The following is a 25,599-nucleotide window of genomic DNA, read 5'->3' as shown; positions in this document are numbered from 1 at the left end:
AGTGGGAGCTGGAAAGATTCCTTGAAAGCTGCAAAACCCTTTGTCACTATTTCTATGTTTGTTGTGCACATAACAGTCTGCACGCATGCTTGCACGGCCACACATACACAGTATCCCAGTATAGAAGATGCAGCTCTTTGTGAGTGATAGTAATTCATCCTCTACATTTGAGCTCTATGCCTGTACAGAGAAACAAATACTTTAAAATATAAAATTATGACACTTAGAAACTTTTGGGGAAAGGGAAGGGGCTGTGTGGTTTGGGAGAATTTTGAAAGGTGCTCTATTTGTCTTCTTGTTTTACAAATGCTAGATGCTTTTTTTTCAGTGATTCAAAAAAGGTAATCATTGAGTTCATCTAGACTGAAATAAGTAAAGGTTTCATTCTTCAGAGGCCCAGAGAGGAGCAAAGCAGACCAAGGAGTGTGGGCAGTGGTTGGGCACAGCTGCAGGCTTATTTCTGTTTGTAGTGATTTTACTGAATTGCTTTGTCAAAGTTAGGATGCTCTGGACATAAATAACATCTAGAAAGGTGGATTACAACTACTACCAGTTAATTTAGGTGATATATCGAATTATTTTCATTTATCCATCTCATGTATTCTCATCTTTGCAGTATCTTGGAAGTAGGTGCTACATTACATTATTACATAAAGGGAAATGGAGGCACTGAGAAACCAATTTGGGAAATGAAACTGGAACCCTTGCAGTTTATTTCCAGAGCCTGTAGCCTTAAACCAGCACTTGACCTTGCTCCCCTAGTAAGGAGGAAGAGTTTGCTCATGTGAGTATGTAGTTTTGTTTTGGTAGTGAGTGCAGGGTATGGTAGTCTATATTATCAGTTATTTGGGAGGCACAATTGAAGGTTAAGGTTAACCCAGGTAAAAAGTGAGACCCTGTCCTAACAAGCCTGTATGGTGGCTCATGCCTGTAATCTAGCTACCTAAGAGGTGTAAGTTTGTAGTTCAAGGCCGGGCAAAAATGTAAGACCCTGAATGGCTAAAGAACAAAAGGCATTGGGGTTTGCTCAAGCAGTAGAGAACCTATCTAGTAAGTGGGAGGCCCTGAACTCAAACTCCAGTACTGCAAAACAAAAAAATATCCAAAATCCAACCAAAAAAATACAGCAAAAAAATTCTGTCACCTCCTTTCAGAGCTTTACTACAGATAGTCATATATTGAAGTGTCTGAGAAGACCTGCAGTAAAGAAGCCTGTTTATCTTGGTTTAAAGTTCATGCTTTTAAGTTCATTTGACCTTTTGGGAAATGCTTATCGAAGCTGTGTGTAACAAATATACTGAAGGTCTTGTTGGAACTTCTTCAGTGGGATTGGAGTGTAACTTTTTCTTGTGCTGGGAATCAAACTTATGCATGCTAGAACACTTTACCATTGAGTTGCACTCAAAGCCTGGAAGTATGATTTAAAATACAAATTTTTTTGTGTGTATGTGCTGGTTCTGGGCTTGAACTCAGGGTCAGGGATCTGTCCCTGAGCTTTTTTGCTCAGGGCTAGTGGCTCTACTACTTGAGCCACAACTCTACTTCCAGTTTTTTTTGGTAGTTTAGTGGAGATAACCTAATAGACTTTTCTACCTGGGCTGGCTTTCAAACGAGATCCTCAGATCTCAGTCTCTTGAATAGCTAGGATTACAGGCATGAGCTACCACCGTCCCACTCTAAGTATCCTAATACAATCTTTGGCAAACTCTTCTTGATTGGTTTGCTTAGCACTTGTTCTTATAGGTAGTGATGGGACAGGCTTATCTATTTCCTCAATGTATCATGGTTGAGGAAAAGCTTTGCTCATGTAAACAACGGTTTCTTAACTTTTGGCCTCTAGGTGGCAGTGTTGTATTATGTAAATATTTGTGGTGGTGTGGCTTCATATTTGTTCAGTTCTGAAAGTTGGGATTGCAGGTACTATCAAGTGCACACCTGAGAGATCCAGAGAATTTCTGAAGCTACTTCCTGTAGGATGGTATTCAGGAGTGATTTGAGACATTTAAATAAATAGAAGTGGAATAGTTGGTTGGTTTCCCTTTTTAGCAAGGAATTTATAGGACAAAGTTCACATCGCTGTTTACTTTATAGTGTTCCAAAGGGACCTTAAGGAGACAGGCTCCATCCATATCCCAATAGCAGGCAGAACTTCTTCTCTAAGCCATTATTTTTAGGTGTGTGTGTGTGCCTTAAAGACTGCTATGGAAGGAAACACTGCATATTTAATTGAGGATAGTGGCTTTCTTCACTTTCCTTTGTATTCAGTTAAGTGCAATTATTTGACTCTGGGTTGAGAGGTAGGTTACACAGAAGAAGGCTTTGGCACTTGGTCCCTTCCTTGGCCTTTCTTCTAGAGCCACATCATAACTCCCAAATCCCTAGCTGCCTTTGCTCTGTAAAGGCAAATTTTAATGTCAAAGGAAATAGATACACCAACGCATTTCCAGACTTGTTTAAAATATAACTAGGGAAATGGCAAACGGCTGTTGGTACAAGGAATTGAATAGGGGGAAACCGGTCTTTTTCCCGTTTCAAAGTGCCCATCATTACACTCAAGCTGTACACTCAATATCTGCCTAAAGATTCTTAACACTTTATAAAGCATCTTTTGAACCAGAGGAAACACATATCAGAAGGCACACGGGGGATGATTAACTTAGTTTATTATACCCTAACCTGCAGAAACGAAGGAAGGGTTTCAAAAATTGGCTCTAAGTCTACAATATGCTTTTTGCTTTTCTTTCAAGAACAAGTAGTTGCTGGCACACAAAGTCAATTGCACATATCTCGTCCTTCTCCTATCTACTTTCTTGTCTCTATTCAAGTTGCCATGCAAACTTTGTGTTCCAGGTTATGAGCCAGCTGAGAAGGGAATGTTAATTTGTTGGATTATCTTATTCAAAAAACAGTGTTGAAATTCTTTGCTTTCAGGCTTGGTTCCAGAAAAGGCACTGACTACAGTTTTGGAAGATGGATTGAGGAATAAGCCTATACTCGCTGACATTTGTCTCGACTTTGGAACTGGGGTTGGCCATTTCCAAGCATGGTGACTGCATTGTGCTTTTGTAGCTCTCTCTGCTACACTGCATTCTCTGTGGTAGCCTTAGCATGGACGTGATCATTGAAAAAGGCAGGCTTTTTTGTAAAATGGAACTCAGGTCCCTTCATCTCAGCAAAAATGCCCTGTGACAAGTGGAGTGACGAGGCTAGTTGGAGGAAAGGAGGCTGAGTTGGAGACCAGGCAAACACACTGTGCAAACTGAGCTTTGAAGTTGGAAGGGTAAAAGTGAGGCTCAGGGAGGGCTGTGGGTAAGCAGTGGAGGGAGGACAGAGAGGTTAGAATGATCTTCTCAGAGAAGAAGCAATCCATGTAGATAGGATAAAATGCTTACCTCTGAAATGCAGTACAGACATCTATGTGATAATGAATAATAGACCTTAATTTTGTCTAGGGATATTGATGACCTTGAAGGACCTTCAAACTAAAGATCTGGTCCACTTCATACCTGTGGGACCTTTACTCTCTGCATTCATAGTATCATTAAGTCAAATGAATTATTCTTGATTTGTTTTTCTTTTGTGCCACCCCTGGTACTTGAACTCAGGGTCTAGGCACTGTCCCTGAGCTTCTTTTGAAGCTCAATGGTAGCACTCTACCATTCGAGCTATAGTGCCAGTTCTGGTTCTGGGGGGGGGGGGTGGTTATTGGAGATAAGAGTCTCCTGAACTTTCCTGCTTGGACTGACTTCAAACTATGATCCTCAGCCTCCTGAGTAGCTAGGATTACAGCACCCAGCTTCTTGATTCTTTTTTAGACTAAGATAATTGTTGAATAAGTGCTTGTTTAACTGGTATTATTTTCACTTCCCCCGTCAGTCTATGCCATTATCATTTTCTTAGTTCTTGTAGGAATCTTAATGCTTGTTTACCTTAGATTCTTTAAACAAAAAATCCAATCTGGGCATGGTGTGCACACCTATAATCCCAGCTACTCCAGAGATAGAGGCAGAAGGGTCTGGAGTTTGAGGCCAGCCAGGGGAGAAACATAGCAAGACCTTGTCACAAAAACAAAATGTAAACAAAAGAGCGAGGAATAACTCGTGTTAGAGCACCCACCTAGCAAGTCAAAGTTTCTGGGTTCAATCTCTAGTTCTGAAGAAAAGAAGAAGTGTTGGCTTAGTGGTCGATTAGACATCCTTGATCAAAAAAGCCATGCTAGAGCATGAGGTCCTGAGTTCAAGACTTAGTAGCAGTGCATACACGAGTGTGCATGCATATGCATGTGCTCACACAAACTGAAGCCAACCTATGATGGTGGCAACACTATTATATGAAGTAGCACTGATGTTTGAACTGATGTTTACAACTCACAAGTTTTCCCCTAAGAGCTTTATTCATGCTTTCTCATCTACTCAGTGGTGTGAGGTTGGAGCTTCTATTGTTCATTTTACAGGTGAGACAACGAGGTACAAAGGAGAGGGAACTTAGAAGAGCATATTGCCAGTTGTATTGGCAAAGATCAGTGATCTTGACATAGAAGGTCCCTGGATTCTTGGATTACTTTGTAGATCTCATCTGCTGACTGGAGCACTTGCCTTGGTCTGATATGAATTACAGTACAGGGATGACTCTGATGGTGAGCCTTTGAACTTATTGGCCCCATTTGTTAAAACAGTGAGCCTTAGCCTAACACACACACACACACACACACACACACACACACACACACACACACACCACTGCTCCATGTTCTGTACACTGTGGGTCATGAGTCTTGACTAGGACCTCAGGCAGGTAGTGAGAGAGAAAGGAAAAAAAAAGTTTTGCAGAGAAATGAGCCTGAATGATAATGGTGTTTGTGACAGGTTGTAAAACACAACACAAACACATAAACCAGTTTCTCAGGCCAAGGAGATGACGAGTCTTGAATTTGATGTCTTGAGGTTTTCTGGATGCTTTTCAGGGCAACAAGCTTCTAAGGCAGGGAGCTCATTGAGTAAGCTGATGAGTCAATGGATGGTGTCCAGAGTTTTTGAGAGCTCCTGAATTTGTGAGCAAAATTATACATGCCAGCTGGACAGAGGGAATGTGAACTTTCTCTGCATTGAAAAAGGTGAGGAACCAGGGGATTTGAACACATGCCATTTAGGAGCCTTATTTAGAACAGAAATTCAAAATTGGACTTGGCTGTGTGTGCTGGATCTCACACTTTTCCCCAGGGTTTCCAATTCTGCCCCTTATGTATGTAAAAACTATAAAAGGAGAGCTTTTCTTGAAACCCATACATTAGCATATGGCACAAGTGAACGAGCAAGTGAAATAGTCTGGATGAAAGAAACCATGATCATACCACATAACTACCTTGTGGTCAAGTGAGATATGAAACCACTGTTAGCAGGAGAAAAGTAAACATACGGCATGCATTTCCTGTGCGGCCTGCCAATCTCCTATTTGTATCTGACATGTTTCCAGCATTCTATTGCTTGAGTCAATCTTTTATGACCTCTGACACTTTTCCCTTGCTGATCTCACTTCTCAGTAAGATGCCCCTCATTTGTTTTGTGCTGATACCAGGGCTTGAACTCAGGGCCTGTCACTCTCCTTCAGCTTTCTTGTTCAAGGCTGGCTCTCTACCACTGGAGACATTCTCTAGTCTAGCATTTTGCTGGTTAGTTAGAGGTAAGAGTATCTGTCTGCCCAGGCTGACAACCTGAGATTTGGCAAGTCCTCAGATCTCAGCTTCCTGAGTAGCTAGGATTATAGATGTGAGCCACTGGCCCCTGACATATTGATGATTGATTGACTGATTGATTGTTGGTTGTGGGGCTTGAACTCAGAGCCTGGGGGCTGTCCCTGAGCTTTTACGCTCAAGTCTTGGGCTCTGCTTTGAGCCACAGCTCCACTTCCGATTTTCTTGGAGATAAGAGTTTCATGGTCTTTCTGCCTGAGCTGGCTTTGAATAGCAATCCTCAGATCTCAGCCTCCTGAGTAGCTAGGATAACAGGTGTGAGCCACTGGCACCCGGCTTATTTTTATTTTTTTGAGATGGATCTTTTACTTAGTAGCTCAGATTGGCTTGGAATTTATAATCCAGGCTGGCCTAGAACGGGTGATCCTCCAGCCTCTGCCTCCCAATTGCTAGCATTACAAGTACGTACCACAACACCTGGCTAATTTCTTTTTCTAATTGTGTTGTATGTGTAATGAAGCCTGTTTAATGAAAGGCCATTACTAGGCTGAAGGGCAAGGTCTGGGCACTGGCTCTCTTCTTCATCACAATGTTGAACACAGGCCTGGGCTCTCTCAGCATACTCAGTACACACTTGGGGAATGATGGGAGCAGTGTAAGCCACAGGTCTGGGAGGTGGAACTTCTGACCCATGAGGACTGCGAGTCTGGGCTTGCTGTGGAGGGGAGTGAGGTTCAGCCAACATGCTGATTTTCTGCTTTAGGCACAGGTCCAGGCCAGCTGCTCAGTCACTCATTCAACAGGTATTTATTGCCTGCTGAGGATATCAAGCTCTGTAGTAGGGTCTAGGGACACATCAGAGAGTATGATAGCAAAGTCCTTGCTATTATAGCGTGGTTTGAATTTAATCTTGACCAAAGTTGCAATATAGATGGAAAAACCGGGAATGGTTTTCCTCTAAATGCCACAGCTTGTGAGTATGTGTGGGTCATCTGACTTGGGGTACCTCCAGCCGTAAGTTACCTCAAGGATTGGGAAGACTGACAGGGGAGGCAATTTGAAAATTGTGTGTGTGTGATAAACATAAGAATGAGAAGCTTCTTTCTGTCAAAATGTACTATAAACAAAACAGAAATGAGGAAAAAAATGTTTGCTCTGTGTAATTGACAAAGTGAATATTTTTCATACACTTTTACCAATCAGTAAGAAATACGTTCCAAAAATAAATGAGGAAAAGATATTAGTGTGTGGTATACACATTCCAAGTAGAAGAGGCCAAACTCATGGCACACCAGAAACCTTCACTAGTAACAGCAGAAATGAAAACTAAAATAACAAGCTTCCCTTCCTCTTTACTAAACTGATTTTTTCAACTCTTCTTTTTCTACTGTTGAAGAGAAGATCTTCAGACATGCTTCAGCAACCAATTTTAGGATGTTCTGAAATAGACTGATGCTTGTATTCCTTTAAAATAACATCAGTTTGAAAAATCACATTACTTTTTATTTTTTAACCATATTAAGTGTCTTCCAATTTTTCTTGAGTAAATGAATATGTATTCTTTTTATAATTAACAATATACATACATTTTTTAAAAAAATCCATAAAAAACTGAAGAGAAGATGAGATGTTTATTGGCTTTACATATGGTGGATTAAGATTCTCCACTTAGGGCCAAGGATGAAATTTGTTGTGTGCACTTTGCAAGGTGTCCACTTCTTGTCCTTTTGTGACGACTCCCTCCCCCTCCGACCACCCCCTCCTTGCTGTGCTGCCTTCCTTTCAGCAGGCCATCATCAGAGCCTCCAGTTCAGAGCCTAGGCTGTGAATCTTGCTTTGTTGTACATGTCCACAGCAATGGTCTTTAATCTTTGTCACTTGGAATGACTTTAAGAAATAAAGGGGGCTGGGAATATGGCTTAGTGGTAGAGTGCTCGCCTCGCATGCATGAAGCCCTGGGTTCCATTCCTCAGCACCACATAAAAAGGAAAAAGCCAGAAGTGGCTCTGTGGCTCAAGTGGCAGAGTGCTAGTCTTGAGCAAAAAGAAGCCAGGGACAGTGCTCAGGCCCTGAGTCCAAGCCTCAGGACTGGCAAAAAAACAAAACACACACACACACACACACACACACGCACACACAGAAAGATAACAGGGTGCTGGTGGCTCACACCTGTCATCCTGGCTACTCAGAGGCTGAGATCTGAGGATCGAGGTTCAAAGCCAGTCAGGGCAGGAAAGTCTATGAGATTCTTATCTCTAATTAACCACCAGAAAATGAAAGTGGCACTATGGCTCAAAGTGGTAGAGTGCTAGCCTTGACTGAAGAGCTCAGGGATAGCACCCCGGCCCTGGGTTCAAGCCTCACAACCAAAACAAGCAAACAAAACCCCAGATATAATGATAATAAGCTGGGAGCCAGTGTCTTACTCCTGTAATCCTACCTGCTCAAAAGGCTGAGATCTGAGGATTGCAGTTCAAGGCTAGCCCTGGTAGGAAAGTCTGTGAGACTCTTATCACCAATTAACTACTAAAAAGCTGGATGTGGAGCTGTGGCTCAAGTAGTAGAACACTAGCCTTGAGTGAAAAAGCTAAAGGACAGTGCCTAAGCCCTGAGTTCAAGCCCTAGTACACACATAGACACACAGACACACACACAGACACACACACACAGAAAGAAAAACAAATACTGATACCAAGAACTGGAGGTGTGGCTTAAGTGGTAGAGTGCCAGCTGTGAGTGAAAATCAAGCAAGACTAGGAAGTCCTGAGTTCAAGCCGTAGAACTGACACAAAAAGAAAAAAAGAAACAGACTGTCCCAATTCAGTTAAGGAGAAGTGTCCCTCTACCAGTCTGTCAGTTAGGGTTGAGAACGACTAGCCTCTGGGCTGATCAAAATGAATCTGCTTACCTTCCACACCAGGCCTTGGTCAGGTGACAGAATATAGGCTTGTTGAATTGAGTTAAGTGGGTTTGGCCTCCTCGGGCATAAAGAATTGACTTTATTGCTCTGTATGTGTGTGTGCGTGTGTGCATGTGCACACATGCACATTCATGAGTGTGCATGAGCACACAAGAATGTTAGCATAAAGTGTCAAACAGATACACATGAGGTGTCTGTTGTGTATCTGTCACTACATTGTTTCATTTTCTTCTTAATTCCTGGGTTGTGACATATCAAAGTATCTACAGTTAGCACAGGTGTATTGGGAGAATTTCAGAGCAAGATGAATTTTGATTCGCATGGTTAAACAAAGAAATCAGATACCACATTACCTTATTTGACAGAGCAATAATTAGCCACCACAGCACAGTATGGTTCATTCCACTCTGCAGGTACCCAGTAAATAAATATAGAATGAATGACGAGATGAAGTGATTACACAAAAACCAAGTTGTACTATATTTCTCACTTTATACTTGTCTCTTGTAAGGATCTCTGGGCCTTTCATCATCTTCCTATGCTACCTCTCACTGCTTACTTCGTACTTGGAACTTAAAAATACCACGGGTTGGGGGAATGCTGTGCTCAAAGCAACTGGGGAATGCTAACTCATCTGCAAAGTAAATGGATCTGTGGGCTGGAAGGATGTTTAAAAAACTTAGGTCCACGAAGACAGGTTCTCATTTCCACACGGTTGGTTTCATGCCAGCCTTTGCTCTCCCAGTTAAGTCTTCTTTCCTCTCTCCTCTGAATCAGGTCCCTAAGATACAGGTAAGAGCCTGCTGAAACTTCTCTGGCGACATCTGCTCTGGAGGCAGGCCTGGGAATGTGAAAGCAAATGTCACTGCCGCCGCCATAATTTAAGACGTCCTTTTAAAAAATTCCAATTTCATCATTTCACAGAAGAATAGATCAATATTTCTACAGTTAAGAGTTTAGTTAAAAACCCTGCTGTGCAATGAAATAATGCATCTGCTATTGGCGTAGTGCGGCTGGGATGTTAATTCTCTGATTTTGTGTCAGTTAAGGGCAAATTAGCCTTCCAGCAGTAGTCATGACTCATTATGTCATTATGTGGAAGGCACTTACTGTACCTCCACTACTATGCAATTTAGATCCAATAAAAATTGTGACAGCGTTTTTATCCACTTCATTAAGCTACTAATTTCTTGTAAAAAAATGTACATTAATCTTTTTATAGCTTCATGCAGAGTGGCATATTTTTAGACTCCAACATTGATTAGATCCTGGTTAAGAATAATTTTCACAGTACTTTTAAGAAATGTAAATAAAGTTACAATAATTTAATTTTTCAACATAGTTATGACAGTATTGATCTTAAAATGAACATGTTGGCTGAATTAAATGTGTAGCCCAATGAAATACAGACTGAATATTTAAGCATGCAACAAATTACAAAGCAAGCCTTAACAATACCCTGCAAACTGAATGAAGAGAGGAGCATGAACCCTCTGTGGAAATATTAATTGCTCATGTTTTAAAAGATGTAAATGGAGATTTTTTTCTTTTGACATCTGACTTTTCTTACCCAAATGTTTAAAAAATATAGTTAAGAAAGCCTTTCCCTTTTGATGTTCTCCTTCCTTGTGAAGTATTAATGATCCTTCTTTCTGCATGTGTCAGGGAAAAGTAGAAAAGGAGAAAGTTCCTTTTCTTATTAGCAGGCCAGAGTCATGGAAGGCCATGCCAAGGGCTTGCGGAGAGTCCCGTGGACAGTCAAGCGCAGGAGTTGGTGCATGCACTTGATGGCCGGGGCTGTTACTCTTTATTCATCTAAGCACTTACCCCGCCCAGATCTTCTTTTGCACAGCGCTGAAACAACCATGAGTCATGTCCTCCCTGGCTGGAAAGGTGAGCTCTGAATGCTGGTTAGCATTGGATATGCTTGTGCTGCCCCTCAGATCCTGACCTGCCTTGCTGTTTCTCCTCACTCCATGCTCCTAGCTGTGTTCTTTTTTCTTTTCTTTTTAACCAGTCCTGGGGCATGGGACTCAGGCCCTGAGCACCATCCCTAGCTCTTTCCTAGTGTCTATGTATATGTTAGAGGGTGTGTGAGGGGGAAAAAATTTATCTGTTCTAGTCTGTTAAGTAAGGGATAGTTAAACTTTGTCATAGAAGACAGGTATGGTGTGACTAGTATAAGAGTCAAAGACTTAAATTTCCCAGGAAGTACTGTGTCCTTCTCTAAGCCTGTCCCTTTCTCCTTCTGAAAGACTTTGTACTGGGTGATGACAAACATGCCATGTGAAACAGTAGCTTTTTTTTTTTTTATTTCTCTTGTATTCCCTTCCTGTGGTCGTACCCCTGCTATCACTGTATCTCATCTGAGTACCCTGGATACTGTATATACGTGTATTAGAACTAAGGAAGGGAAAGGGAATATCAAAATCAAGAGACAAAGGATAAAAAGACAAATGATTCCAATAGCAAAATCATTTGGTGTAAACCAACTGTACAACTCATTGGGGGAAGAGGGTAAGGGGGAGGGGGGAGGGGGGAAATGAAGGAGGAGGTAACAAGTTGAACAAGAAATGTACTCACCTTACATATGAAACTGTAACCCTTCTGTATGTCACTTTGACAATAAAGGAAACAACAAAAAAGGGCTGTCCTAGACCAAAAACCTAGAGAATACAAAGTCAGCCTTCTCATGGTGAGAATTCCTCTCTAGGATATCTCTGGAAAATTTTGCATGAACACAATGCTTCCCATCTGGGGAAGCTCAGTTCTTTTGTTTGTTTTTGTTTTTTTATTTGTTATTATTGCTAGTCCTGGGGCTTGAACTCAGGGCCTGGATACTGTCCCTGAGCTTTAGTACTCAAGGCTAGCAGTCTATCATTTGAGCCACACAGTTTCACTTCTGGCTTTTTAAGTGGTTTCTTAGAGATCAGGGTCTCATGGACTTTTGCTGCCTAGGCTGACTTTGAACTGTGATCCTTAGATCTTAGCCTCCTATGTAGCTAGGATTACACGCATGAGCCACTGATGCTTGGCTTTAATTTTGAATGTGTTGAGCCCTGTATCTTTCCAGGGAGGAATCAGAGTAGGAGTAGACAAGCACTTGTACTTCTTGGCACACATTTTCCTTCCACTGAGAGAGGACACGTTGGAGTGGTTCTCATGGTTGGGATCAGCTAGTTAGGTCTCTCTGTAGGAAAATGCTGCAGTGGTCCCAGCATCTCTCTAACCCTTGTTTGTTCTCCATCGAGCCCACAGGCTGGCATAGATAGTCTGCCCTTTGCCTATCCTAGAGCTTTGGCTCAAGCAGAGCCTCCTTCAATGGCATTTCTCCAAAGGCAGTCTTCCTTGTAATTGCTGCTGCTGCTGCTTCTTGTTCCTAGGAAACTGAGTGTGGTTGCTACTTCCATTTGTGCAGTCTTGACCCGTAAGAAAGAGCTGCCATGTCAGCCTTCATTTTATAAGAGCATCATGGTGGCTGACAGGGAAGCACATGACCCAGAGAGGCCAAGTGACTTATCTCCAGGAAGTGGCAGGAACCAGGATTCGAGGTCTTGCACTCATAATTCTGTCAGACCTAACAAAAGGCGTCTGGTGATGGGACAGGAAATTGGCTATGAGCTCAGGTCTTACTCTGAGGCAGGGAGATTTGGACCCAACCTCTAGCTCTTTCACATATTAGTTACTTCTCTTGTAGAAAATGAAGGTCAGTATTTGTGAGCCTCATGTGATTAGGTTGAGGACAAAGAAGATAAAGTGCGAGTCATTCAGCCTCATGCCTGCTATGTATTAAGCTCAAATGGTAGCTATTATTATATTTATGATTATTATTATCATTGCTACTCATTCGTTTGAACCTTATGATGCAAGTGCTATTCACTCCTTGATAGATACTTATAATTGTAACAGCTGGAATTGGTGGGAGGGGAAGATGAGATGGGTATGGATTTGGTAGGATCTTCTTGAAGCCTGTCCTGAATCACTGCTTTCCTGTGCCCAGCAGTGTTTTGTCAAACCTGGAACTCCTGCTCAGGCTCAGGAACGCTGGGCCTCAGGCTGAACGGGGGAACCTCTGCTTCTCAGGCATGGCACTCATGCAGTGGCCTGGGAAGCAGGATCCAGTTTCGAGGAGGAGCTCAGCTGTGCCCCTCACACCCAGCCTGCCTCTCTAGGAAGAACTAGTGCTCTGGGGGGTCACATAATTACTCTCCGCAGAAAGCTCTTCCGACTTAAGTATAGGGTTCCGTCTGTGACGCTGTCTGCCAGGCAGCCTGGGGACTGTGGGGAGGTTAAGTTCTGTTTCTCTGCAAAACAATGACTCCTCTGAGGTTTATATAAATACTCAATCAGTTTCCTATTATGACAATGTGAAGGAGCAGTTGGTTGTGTCTTCATAATTAAGACTTGAGAAGTCAATGACAGTGAATAAATTAGATGTGTTTCATCCTCCTTGTTCTTCTTTTCCCTGCATCCCGTGGTCCTCTCCCAGGATGCACCTGTCGGCCTGGCTGGGAGGAGGGTTGTTCACCAGCAGGTCTGGCGCTGGGCGCTCAGGGCAGAAGGCGGAGAAGAAAGAGGGCGGAGCCTGTGGGTTGTCCCGCCCCCCTGGCCTGGGAAGTCCCGGAGTAAGAGACGTTTCTGTGTGCAGGTTCCTTTGCCAGATGGTATTTGATACGAATATTGATGTTAATGGCGTTTGGATAATGACACTGTCGGTAGCAGGGGCTTTATTACTGTTATGAACAGCACTGTCCTAGGGGGAACTATTCCGTTTAGTTACCTCAGTGTGCGTGTGTGTGTGTTGCAAATGTTTAATAGACAATTATCAGGAGACAGTGTTCTAAGGGAGCTTGGGTTATTTCTGGATTCTCAGGCAGCTCTTGAAGTCAGCCCACACCTTGGAGGTGGAAGGAGACTGCCTGAGGTGACGGACTCTCCTTTCACGCATAGACTGGTCACCTCAGCTTTTCCTGGGTGTTCCCCACATTCCCACTCTTGGAGGGTCTGCTTTGGGGCAACCTCTCTTCATAACCAGATACATCAAAACTCTACCTTTTACACTTCCTGGGGGAGTTTGAGCTTCTTCCTATTAAAAATGAATAATAAAATCCTCCACTTTCATCCTAATGGGGTTAGTAGGAGGTGTTTAGCTTTTTATAGCTACCTCGATGATGGAAAAAGGCAGATGAAGCCATCACAAAATTAAGGAAGAGGTCACCGTCAGAAGCCCAGGGACTGAAGTCTTTTAAAAGCATTTCTGGTCTTAATTCAAAGCGCCTCTCTGGAGAGCTTCAGCGAGCAGAGCCTGTGGGTTGCCTCTGCTGGAACCAAAGCTGGGGCAAGGTGGGGACCATATGGCAGGCTCTTCTTCCAGTCGTGTGGAAGGGACTTGTCCCTTCAGAGCAGACATGACACTTTCAAGATGGATAATCTACCAGAGAGTAGGCCTGCTTTCAGGCATCAGGCGAAAAGCCTCCTGCCCTTGTGAGAAATGAGTGAACGAATGGCTGGGACTCAGGTGTTTTCGTAGGCTTGTCAAATGGCTTCGGAGACCAAGGTGGCCGTGGCTGCAGACCAAATGCTCCAGGGATCTTAGATATCAGGCAAAATGGGAAATCAGGAGGCTCTTCTGGAAAGAGCAAACAAATGGATTGTTGTGTGTGCTCCTGGCTTGGACAGCACAGCTCTTAATCTGAATACAAAACAGAGAAAATGCTCTTTTGCTCCTTTCAGACTAATGATTTTGTCCTTTTTCCCTCTCCTCCTCATTTTATTTCTTCATCTATAACATCTGCAAGAGGGCAGCCAGACTAATAAAACTGCGCTAAGCTCGACTAATGCCAGCCATTGATCTGAGGGTGGGACCCAATTAATCAATGGGGTTTTAGCAGTGTTCATGTCCCCAAGGGACGTGAGGCCCAAAGTCAGCTCTTGTCCCTACAGATGAGAGGAGTATGAGCATGGAGGGAGTGAGTCTCTTTCTGCAGGTTCTAGGCAGAGAAGAGGGGCAGGGTAGCTGCTCCCCAGGAAGTTTTTGTGGCAGTTTCAGAGAATCCCCTGAGTTACCAGAGGGCCTTGCTTTGGGGTGTTCACTTGTGCTGGAATATCACTGCAGACATTTCTAGTTTCCAGGGTGGGTGTGTAGGACAGGAAACACCTCACTCCACATGCCAGGCAACTCTCACAGAACTAGAGGCCTGGGAAATCATCTCCCTGATCCCCTCTGACTGTTCAGTAAAGGGCCATGGAGGCCCAGCGAGGGTGATGTTTAGCTTTTTATAGCCAAAGATCATGTAGTAAATAAGCAGTGTTGTAGAACTGTGGTTCTTGCCCTTCCCTGTACTTGTAAGTCTGAGTCAGGGTCAGAAACTGCTTGTAGCCATCAAAAGGTTGACACAAGCAACTTCAGAGAATTCAGGTAGAGGACAGACACCAGCTGAAGAGTTCAACTGGAGAAATTACAATCCAGTTTAAAATAAGTTGGATATTCTTTTTTTCTTCTTTTCCTTTAGCATGCTTCTGACACCTTTATAGAAATGTTTGTGACAACACATATATAATCTGACAAATAATTTGTAGGAGCATACCTTTGTAATCACCACCTAGCTCAAAAATTGAACAGCCTCACAAAACCTCCAATGTGAGATAAGTCTCTCTCTCCCTATTTAATTCCCTTCTTCCTGGAAGGAGGGAATCTAATCCTGGCACTCAAGGCAAGTGCTGTGTTACTATGCCACACACCGCCATGGTGATCTCTTTGTTGTCTTCAGAATTTTACACCCAAATAGCTTATTGTTGCTTAATTTAAAACTTGACATATATAGAATCACATTATGTGTATATGCTTGATTGTGTGTCTTTGTTTCTTTGATCTAACATTGTGAGATCCATTCATGTCGTAGCAGGTATAATTCTCCTAATTTGTTTTTTTTTTTTGGTCAGTCATGGGGCTTGAACTTAGGGCCTGGGCGCTGTTTGTAAGCTCTTTTTGCTCAAGGCTAGCACTCTACCACTTTGAGCCACAACAGCCCTTTCAGTTTTCTGGTGGTTAGTTGGAGATAAGAGTCTCATGGACATTCCTCCCTGGGATGGCTTTGAACCACAATCCTCACATCTTAGCCTCCTGATTAGTTAAGATTACAGGCACAAGCTATTGGTACCTAGTGCATAAACTTATTATTGTTTATTTTGTCCTTTCTTTTTTTGGTATTAGGGGTTGAACCTAGGACGTTGCACTTGCTGGGCAAGCGCTTTGCCACTGAGCTACACCCCAGCCCTTACATAAATTTATTTTTAATATGTCAACTTCAGGGACACAGGACTATGCTGGGTTTTGGTATCCCATGCTGGAGGACAGGGAGAGGGAATATAAGAATTCTTTGTTTTTGCAATGAAGGCCTGAGCTAGACCAAGAGCTCCCTGGTGGCAGGTGTTGTTTCATCTGCCTGATAATCCAGAATCCCAGTATCCAGGGAGTTCATAGGCAGTAAGTTAAGTTTGTCCAATAGACAAAGGAGTAAAAGTTATTCAGACAGGGTGCTGGTGGCCCATGCCTATAATCCTAGCTATTCAGGAGGTTAAATCTGAGAATTGAGCTTGGATGCTAGCCCCGGCAGAAAAATCCAAGAGACTCATCCCCAAATAACCATCACCACCACCGCTGCCACCAGCAAAGTAGAAGTAGAACTGTGGCTCAGGTAGCTTAGAGTTAAAAGCCGAATGAGAGTTTGAGGCTCCAAATTCAAGTACTGGCACAAAAACAAATACCTGGACACTGGTGGCTCACACCTGTAATTCTAGGCACTCAAGAGGCTGAGATCTGAGGATTGGGGTTCAAAGCCAGTCCGGGCAGGAAAGTCCATGAGACTCTTATCTCCAATTAACTATCAGAAAGCTGGAAGTGGCCCTGTGGCTCAAGTGGTAGAGCACTAGCCTTGAGCTAAAGAGTTCAGGGACAGCACCCAGGCCCAGAGTTCAAGCCCCATGACAGACAACAAAACAAAACAACAAAAAACCCAACCAAATAAGGTTACTCAGCATAGGCCTCTGTCAGATGCCCAAGTTTGTATTTGCAATCGTGTAGTTAATTGTGTAATTTCCAGTCGTATAGTTCATTTCTCCAATAGTATAGTTGTCCTGGTAGTTAGATAGAGGATTTCCAAATGCCAAAACTCATCTTGCTTGGGGGAAGGGGGAGAGCAAGCTTGATCATCCTCAGAACTTTCTTATATTCAAAAGGACCTTAGAAAGATCTGTCGTCACGGATACTCACCATTTCCCCTACATCTTAACAATGGAGTATGGAGAAGAGAAACTTATTAAAACAGGCAATGCCTGCAGTCTTGCTTCTGCAGGGAGTTGTGGCGAGCTGGGTAGGGAATGCTTGCCTTCCGGAGGACGGCTGGTAGCTGCTAGAGCCTCTCTACATGGCTCTGAGCCAGGTGCTAGCATCTCTTGAGCCCCTCGTGCTGAGGGAGGGGAAGCAGGAATTGAGGCCATCTCTGCTGCCCTGGTCAGCTGGGCAGGCTGGAAGGCAATCAGCTGGACTCTTGTTTTCTTGGTGATGTTTACCTTAACTGGTTGCTTAGGTAGCTGTCTGGTGACTGCAGCCACAGGGACAGGTTGTAGGCTGCTTGGTAATTTTTACCTTTTAAAAATTCATTAATAAGGGCTGGGAATGTGGCTTAGTGGTAGAGTGCTTGCCTAGCTTGCATGAAGCCCTGGGTTCCATTCCTCAGCACCACATAAACAGAAAAAGCTGGAAGTGGTGCTGTGGCTCAAGTGGTAGAGTGCTAGCTTTGAGCAAAAAAGAACCCAGGGACAGTGCTCAGGCCCCAAGCCCCAGGAGTGGCAAAACAAACAAAGTCATTAGTAAATAATGAATAATCAATTTACTGCTCACCACAGATAAATGCCTCAACAGAAGTTAGGCCATCAAAGCTTGCAGAGAAAGTTAAGGGGGGGGGGTCGGGGAGGGGGGCACACACACCTGGAGTCCCTAGAACTGTTACAGAAGTTACAGACCTGTATATATTTTTCTCCTTCAAGACACTGGCTATCGTTTCCTTCCTTCCTTCCTTCCTTCCTTCCTTCCTTCCTTCCTTCCTTCCTTCCTTCCTCTCTCTTTTCTTTTTCTAAATATGGATTGTTTCATACATTTGTGTGTCATCCTTGTGCAGGGGCTGAAGTACTACTGCTGAAGTGAGCGCGTGGCTGAGGTTTTTAAGTGTGAATGTGTGTGTAGAGTTGCTTCTTCAGAGGGTTTGGAGGCGTGGCTCAGTGGGCAGAGCGCTAGCCAAGTGCTAGGTACCGAGTTCAAATTCCTGTCTTGGACCTAAAAAAGAAAAAAAATAAGAATGACTTCCAGGTCTTTCCTATCAGATGTGACTCTTAGGACTGTTTTGTCTGCCTCTGTGGAGCCAGGGTCCTGGGGAGGTGGAGAGGGTTGCTGGGTGAATCAATGGTGTCTGTGGCACGGGAGGATTGAAGGACCAGGGCCGGGGTCCTCTTCTGATCCCATCCCAGCCTCCAAGGCCCAGTTCCGGGGTCTCCGCCCAAAGCCCCAGCCGCCGGCGCGCCCAGCCCAGCCAGGCGGGAGAGCCCGGGCGCTCGGGAGGGGCGCGGCGGGGAGGCCCGCTTCCTGAAAAGCCACACTTGGAATTGTCTTCCAAAGCTGCCACGCAGCCCCCGGAGTTTGAGCAGGAATAAATCATTAGCATTTTATTTACAATTCTGGGTTTACAGTTCCTAGAAAAGGATCCTGCTGTTCGCGGAGGGCTTTCCCGGGCGCCTCCTGCCCGCACCCGCGCCCGCGCCCGGCGCTGGCGGTTCGGAGCCATCTTCGCTCCTGGCTGCCTGGAGCCCGGGGAGGGCGCGGGGCGGACGCAGCGAGTTGCTCCCGGTGACTTTCATGGGGCTCGTGGTTCCCTGCGACCCGGCGGCTACTCGGCCCTCGGGGCTTTTGCCCACGAAAGGGGGGTAGTGACTCCTAGAGAGGCCGGGCGAGGTGGAGGCGGCGATGGCTTCGGAGCTGGCGTCCTGGCTTCGCGTCCCCAGCGGAGGAGCCGCAGCCCCCTTCCCGGCTCCGCTGCCCCGCCGCCGGCCCCGCTCGCTCCCCGCCGCCGGCCCAGCTCGGCTCCCCGCCGCCGGCCCGCCACGCCCGCTAGATGGCAGCCTTGGTCTCCGCGGCGCGGGGCGGCGGCTGCGCTCCGCCGGCCGGGCCCGAGCTGCGGCGGGCTCCCCGCGGGAGGGAGGGCGCCGCGTGGCGCCCCAGCCCGGACCCGGTGGATCCGGTGGGGCACCAGAAGAGGGGGGCTGGGAGCAGCCCGGTCTCCTGCGGGGCTCTCCGGGTGCTGCGGGGGTGGGGACCTCCCCGCCAGCCCCGCCTGGCCTGGACCGTGCGGGGTGCGGGTGTGGGGTGGAATGGGGGGCGGAGGGGGGGGGTGGCGGACGCTGCCTGGCGGCATTCTGATGGATTTTCTTTGGCAATAAAAACTGTTCAGCCCTCCCCTCTTCTCTGTGGGGCCCGGAATGGGAGCTGGGCGAGGCCCTGCCCTCCCCTGTGCCTTGGAGATGCCCCTCACACCCAGGCAGGGCGCACACGGCCAGGGAAGCCGCCTCTGCCCAGCGGAAGCACCTGGGGGCACAAGCAGAGATGGGCACATCTCCAAGGCGCGAGTGCCCTAGGGCCTGGGCCTAACCTCTCCAGAGAGAGGTAGGGGTGAAGATGAGACCCACTTTTCTACAGGAGAAGAGAGGGGGACTCAAGGACTGGGCTCAGTCCTCTTGTCTCTTTTGTTTCATTGGTCTCTTTCTTTTAGGCTCAAAAATTTTAGGGTCTCTACTTAAAGGGTCTTACAGTGCTTGAGCTCTGCCTTCTGGGCAGGAGAGGTTCACAAAATCCCTCTACCTCCTTTCTCCAGCCCAGATCCTTTGAGGAGGGGACTCTGTTATCTAGAAGGATGAGGGCTCAGCCTGAACCTGGACATCTGACACTTTGTCTTGGACAGCGACAGAGAGGAGTTACACATCAGGTTCTGAGAAACTGGGCACTGTCCAGGCCTAGAGAGGAAAGTTCTTTGCCAAGGAACTCTAGGTATTGGGTTTCCTGCCCAGGGTTCTGAATGCTTTCAGGTCTGAGCAAGACTTTCCTGCCTGGAGCTTGTGGCTTATGCCTGTAATCCTAGCTACTCAGGAGGCTGAGATCTGAGGACTACCCGGGCAGGGGAGTGTGTGAGGCTCTTATCTCCAATTAACCACCAGAAAGTTGGAAGTGGCATTGTGGCTCAAAGTGGTAGAGTGCTAGCCTTGAAAAGAAAGAGTTCAGGGACAGTGCCTAGGCCCTGAGAGTTCAAGACCCATGACTGACCAAAAAAAAAAAAAAAGTTTCCTACTTTAGATCCCAAAGTCCTTGTAAGATTCTGTGCTTCAGAGTAATTTTGAGAAACACCTAAATATGTGTGTGTGTGTATTCATGTGTGCTTACACCCGTGTGCATACATGAACTGTTAAGCCCTTAAGTGGGGTTGGGCACCCAGCAGGCACTGTTCTCCCTGGAAGGTCTCCAGGTCATGTCTCCCCCCTTGAGCCACATAGGTCAGGGCAGAGGGGGTGGGGGGCAGCTAGTGAGTGTGGTGGCCATGGGCCCCATCTTCTCAGTCGCCCTCAGGGAAAGCTGTCTGTTCTGCCACCCAGTCCAGGGAAGGATGCAGAATTGCTATCCCTCACATGCCCCTCTGTTAAGATCACAATGTCTATGACAGAACCGCTCTCTAATGGAGCCTGTCAACTCGGCTTAGGCCTCAATGGCTCAAAGCATAGGCCTCAATGGCTCAAAGCATAGGCCTCAATGGCTCAAAGCACGTGGCCCAGAGCAAGGTGGGGGAGGGGGGAATGTGGGATCCCAGGAATTAATGAGGCCTTGCTTTGCAGGGAGGCTGCAGAAGGCCAAGGGGACTTGGACCTGGACTTCTTGGGCCCACCATCGGATTATTGAGTCCACCCATGGCCCTCCGAACAGCCAAGGTCAACCCTTCAGGTTCCCCTGCAGATTGAGGGCGTTGAGGGATCTGGGCAGAGCAGGGAACTGTTCAGAGGCAGCTTTGGGTGCAGAGAGCCCCTCCTGCTCTCTGAGAAGGCAGGGCCCCCTATCTGTATTGGCCTTTTGCAGAGGTTGTTTGGTGAAATGGAAAAATTTGTGTCAATCCTTTAGCTTGTGTTCTGTTCCTCCGCAGCCACTGCCTGGGCCTCTCCGAGCCTGCAGGGGAGGGGACAGGGGAGGAGGTGACAAAGTTCACATCTCACCCCTGCCTCTCCAGGAGTGATGGATGGCTGTCTGCTCTGCTCCCTCTGCGTGGAGCTGGAGCGGGGCTCTGCCTCCTGCACTGGCTGGTGGCTTCTGCAAACAACCATTGTGGAAATGCTGCGGGAATGTGGGCCCTGGGTCAGTTAACTTGGCCAGTTTTTTTTGTATTAATGGGACCACCTTTTTTGGTTTCTTATGCGTGCACACACAAATTGCCCCCACTGCTTGAGCCTTTTGCAACAAACCCAATGTGTTTTCCTGGATGTCTAAGGCTTAAAAGGTAACTCAGACCTGCTAGAGTTTCTTCTCTGTCTCTGTCTCTGTCTGTCTCTCTCTTTAGGGTGGTACTTGGAAGAGAACAAATCATCCCTGAAAAGAGACAGAGATTAGGAGGTAGGTATTAGACCATCTTTTCTTTTAAAGGCAGTACATTTTAAAACTCCATTAATTGAGAGTTCTAGTTAATCGGCTAATTATAGGAATTAGATGCTATTTTGTCTTTTTCTTTTCTCTCGACTCCAAAATGTTCTTCGTAAGCTTCCCATAGCTGGGAAATGTGAAATCCAAACTGGGGGCAGGCGTGGAGTGGGGAGAGGGACTTGGGGAGAAGCAGCATGTCTTTGCGGAAGGGGCCTTGATTCTGCAGTTTGCTTTATGCTGGGGGCCTTGAGTCTAGCTCAGGATGACAAGTCCCAGCTTTCGTTCCAGAGCAGGACTTGTGGAAGCCACTAACTGTGGAAGCCAGGCTGCTTTCAAAATGACCCAACCAGTATAATCCTATGTAAACAATAACATCTAGCAGCTTACATTTCTTGAGCACTTATTATGGGCCTGATATTCTATACTTTGTCCATTGCCTTCCTTATCCACAGAGCAGTCCTATAACATAGGTAGTCTTATCCCTCTCATTTTATACGGGTGTGGGGGGGGGAAGTGAGAGGAGTGGAGAAGTTCATTAACTTTCTGAAGGTGGAAGGCGGCACGGCTGGAGAGGCAGCGGCAGAATCCAGCCTCAGTCCTTCTGATTTCAAGGGCCTAGCTTGCATCCCTCTGCCGGATTGCGACAGGACCCTGCCATCTTGTGCTAAGAGCATATTTATATGCTTGGAAAGCACACTTTAATATTATGGTACAGTTTGGGGTCTTGAATTTAGGGCCTCTCATTCTCCCTTAGCTTGTTCCTCTTCGGCTGAGGCTCTATCTACTACTTGAGCCACACCTCCACTTCTGACTTTCTGCTGCTTGTGTTCTGTTATGGATGTGCCCCAGAGTCCAGCTGCGTGCAGCCCTCTCTTGGCAACACCCACCCCCCAGAACCCTTGCCTGCCTTCCTTGCATGAGAATGGGGAGAAGGCAGCCCACTACGGGAGAGAGATTCCCTCCTGGGCTGCTCAGTGGAGTCGCCATGCATTGGCCCAGAGCCATGGAGTGTGAGAAACTTTCAAATTTCAAAACTGCCCTGGGCCAATTTAATAAACTTCTGCCACCTCCATTCTCTCCACAGTTTTGAATTCTCAAGTATTCACTCCTCTCTAAAGATGTGCACAGGAGTGGAAGGATTTTGGAATGTTAATAATGCAGAATTTTACGGCACAGCAAGGTGAGCTCTCAAGGGGTAATGGTTAACATCTGCTTTCTCTTTTCCCAAGATAACAATGGGGAGAAGCATTGGCTGGCACAGACACACAGCAGCCAGGCCGGCCGGAGCAGGGCCCACCCTCTCCCCCCCACCGGCTTCGCTCACACTTGCCACAAAGGGGTAAATGGTCCCCAGATCCTGCATTACAGGCACCATAACCAAAACATTTGAATATAGAAAGAGTGACAGTGACAAAGAAAGAGCAAAACAAAACACCCAAATGGAAGTCATTTCTCAGAGGGCTGTGATCAAAACCCTTCTCCCAGGCTGGGGATATGGCCTAGTGGCAAGAGTGCCTGCCTCATATACATGAGGCCCTGGGTTCGATTCCCTAGCACCACATATACAGAAAATGGCCAGAAGTGGCGCTGTGGCTCAAGTGGCAGAGTGCTAGCCTTGAGCAAAAAGAAGCCAGGGACAGTGCTCAGGCCCAGAGTCCAAGGCCCAGGACTGGCCAAAAAAAAAAAAAAAAAAAAAGAAAGAAAGAAAGACCCTTCTCCCTTCTTCTAGGGGGTCTGGAGATGGCAAGAGGTGCTCTGCTTCCTCCCAGGGGAGCAACTCATCCCTGGTCCCGGGGGAATGCTGTGTATCACGAGGAGACAAACGACAAACGGTGGGCAAGATGGGGCTTGTCCCCTCTGAGGGGTTTAGTGGTTGTGCTGGCACAAGTGCCCTCGGTGAGTCCTGCCAACAGAGGACTCTGCATTTTAGGCTCAGATCTGGGGACAGTAGTACTGGCTTTGTGGACTGAGGGTTGTCCTGTTCATGGTCTCGCCCAAATAGATGGTAATGGTTTCAAAACACCACACAAAAATGGCGGGAGTCCACAATTGCTTTCTCCCCCCCCCCCCGCCCCCGTGTGTGTATGTGTGTGTCATGCTGGTACTGGAGCTTGAACTCAGGACCTTTTGCTCTTGCTTGGCTTTTTTATTTTGCACAAAGCTAATGCCACAGCTCCACTTCCAGCGTTTTGGTAGTTAATTAAAGATAAGAGTCTCACAGACTTTCTTGCCTGAGCTGGCTTAGAACCTCTGTCCTCTGATCTGAGCCTCCTGTCTAGCTAGGATTACAGGCACCTGGCTCCATGCTTGTTTTCTAAGACTTATTTCATTCCTTTGAGCTGCTCAACTTAGGGAAGAAAATGTTTGGTGACTTGAAACTAGGTGACTGAGAGTGTAATTTCTTACACCCTCTCAGTTCAATTGAATAATCTCATAGAAATAATCCAGATTCAAATCTCAGAGAAGCATAGGCATCCTTTGAGAGAGAATCTCTTCTTTAGTTTTATTGGTGGAAAATGACCTAGAAGTTATTTTTGAAAATATGAGGTGCCAACCTTGTGTTTGCAGCTACCTAGGGATTTTCTCACTCTGTGTGTGTGTGTGTGTGTGTGTGTGTGTGTGTGTGTGTGTGTGTAGGCACACATGCGCAGAAGCAAATATTCCTCTATGTTTCAGCAAGATCTTGCCGCTCAGAGAAATGTGAAGAAGTAGCCAGGCGGTAGTGTGTAGCTGTCCTAACATCCTCGCAGAACCCAGCAAAGCCCTGAACCAGGGCTCTGGCTTCTCTCTTTTGCTTGCATAATGCAATTTAAATCCCTTGTTAATTTCCAGGTCGAGTTTCATTCATGAGGATAATCTTTAATTGATGTTAAATATAGGGCTCAAGTTAAGTGCATTATTTCTTTTTTACAAAGTGCTAATTGTTCATGTTCTCATAAATTATTTTCTCTTCTCATGTAGCAGGTTTTATGAAAGAACTTTTCAGCCAGTGCTTTTAACCTCATTGTATGAATATTATCCTGTAATCAGTGGGTCGCTCAGATCTTTCCTGTGCCGATGATCTCCATGTCACCCTTCAGAGCACTAAGGAGAAGAAAAATGAGCTCCTTGGAGTGCCTGGATGTATGGGTAGACTTGCAGATGTAAAAATAAAAAAGTTATGTCCAAATATTTTAAACTTTAAGCAGATTTTTTTAGCTTCTTTTTTCCTAATAAAACTCTTGAGATTTTCAGCCTGAAATGATTTCTTTAATTTTCTTTTAAAATGTGTGTGTATATATAATCCATATATATATATCACATGTATATTCATATATATAAATATACATGTACAGTTTTTGGTTGTTGTTGTTGTTGTTGGTGGTGGTGGTGGTGGTGGTGTGTGTGTGTATGTGTGTGTGTGTGTGTGTGTGTGTGCTTGTTCTGGGTTTGAACTCAGGGTGCTTTTGAACTGGGTGCTATTCCTGGGTTTGAACTCAGGGTGCTATTGAACTGGGTGCTATTCCTGAGCTTTTTTGCTCAAGGTTGGTTCTCACCACTTGAGTCACTGTTCCACTTCTGCCTTTTGGTGGTTAATTGGCAATAAAGAGTCTCACAGACTTTCCTACCCAGGTTGGCTTTAAACTTCGATGCTCAGCTCTCAGCCTACTGATTACTAGGATTACAGGCATGAGTCATTGGCACCTGGCTTGGTTGTTACCATTTTGTTTCAAGATGGAGTCTCCCTATGCAGTCTGGGCTGGTTTGGAACTCCTTGGCTCAAGCACTGCTTGGATGCTATACAAGCGGATGGTTTGCCACAGCCTCAACCTTGTTCCTAAGCTATGTCTAGAAGAGCAGTTCCATACTTTTTCAAAGGACAGCAAGTAGGTGTTCAAGGAGCAGTGAAAGGAAGATGTGTTTGTAAAACACAAACCTGTGAGGCCAATTAATAAAGACCATCAGCCACAGAGTTAAGCACTCAAACACTGGGGACAGTGGGACAAGGTTGAGAAGGCTCACGCGATCCTATCGCCTCAGCCTCCTGAGTAGCTGGGACTATAGGTGTGTGTGTGTGTGTGTGTGCGTGTGTGTGCGTGTGCGTGTGTGTTTGCAATTAGCTTATTTCACATAGCACAAAGCCCTCAAAGTTTACCTATATTGTAGCATGTGGCAGCATCTCTTTCCTTTACAAGGCTGTAAAATGTTTCTCTGTGTATGTACATGCATATACCACATTTTGTTGTCCATTCATCTGTGAATTGACACATGACTTATTTCCATCTT

This window comes from Perognathus longimembris, chromosome 7 (assembly GCF_023159225.1).
Source record: "Perognathus longimembris pacificus isolate PPM17 chromosome 7, ASM2315922v1, whole genome shotgun sequence".
NCBI lineage: Eukaryota > Metazoa > Chordata > Mammalia > Rodentia > Heteromyidae > Perognathus > Perognathus longimembris.
Note: the sequence above shows the minus strand (reverse complement) of the source record.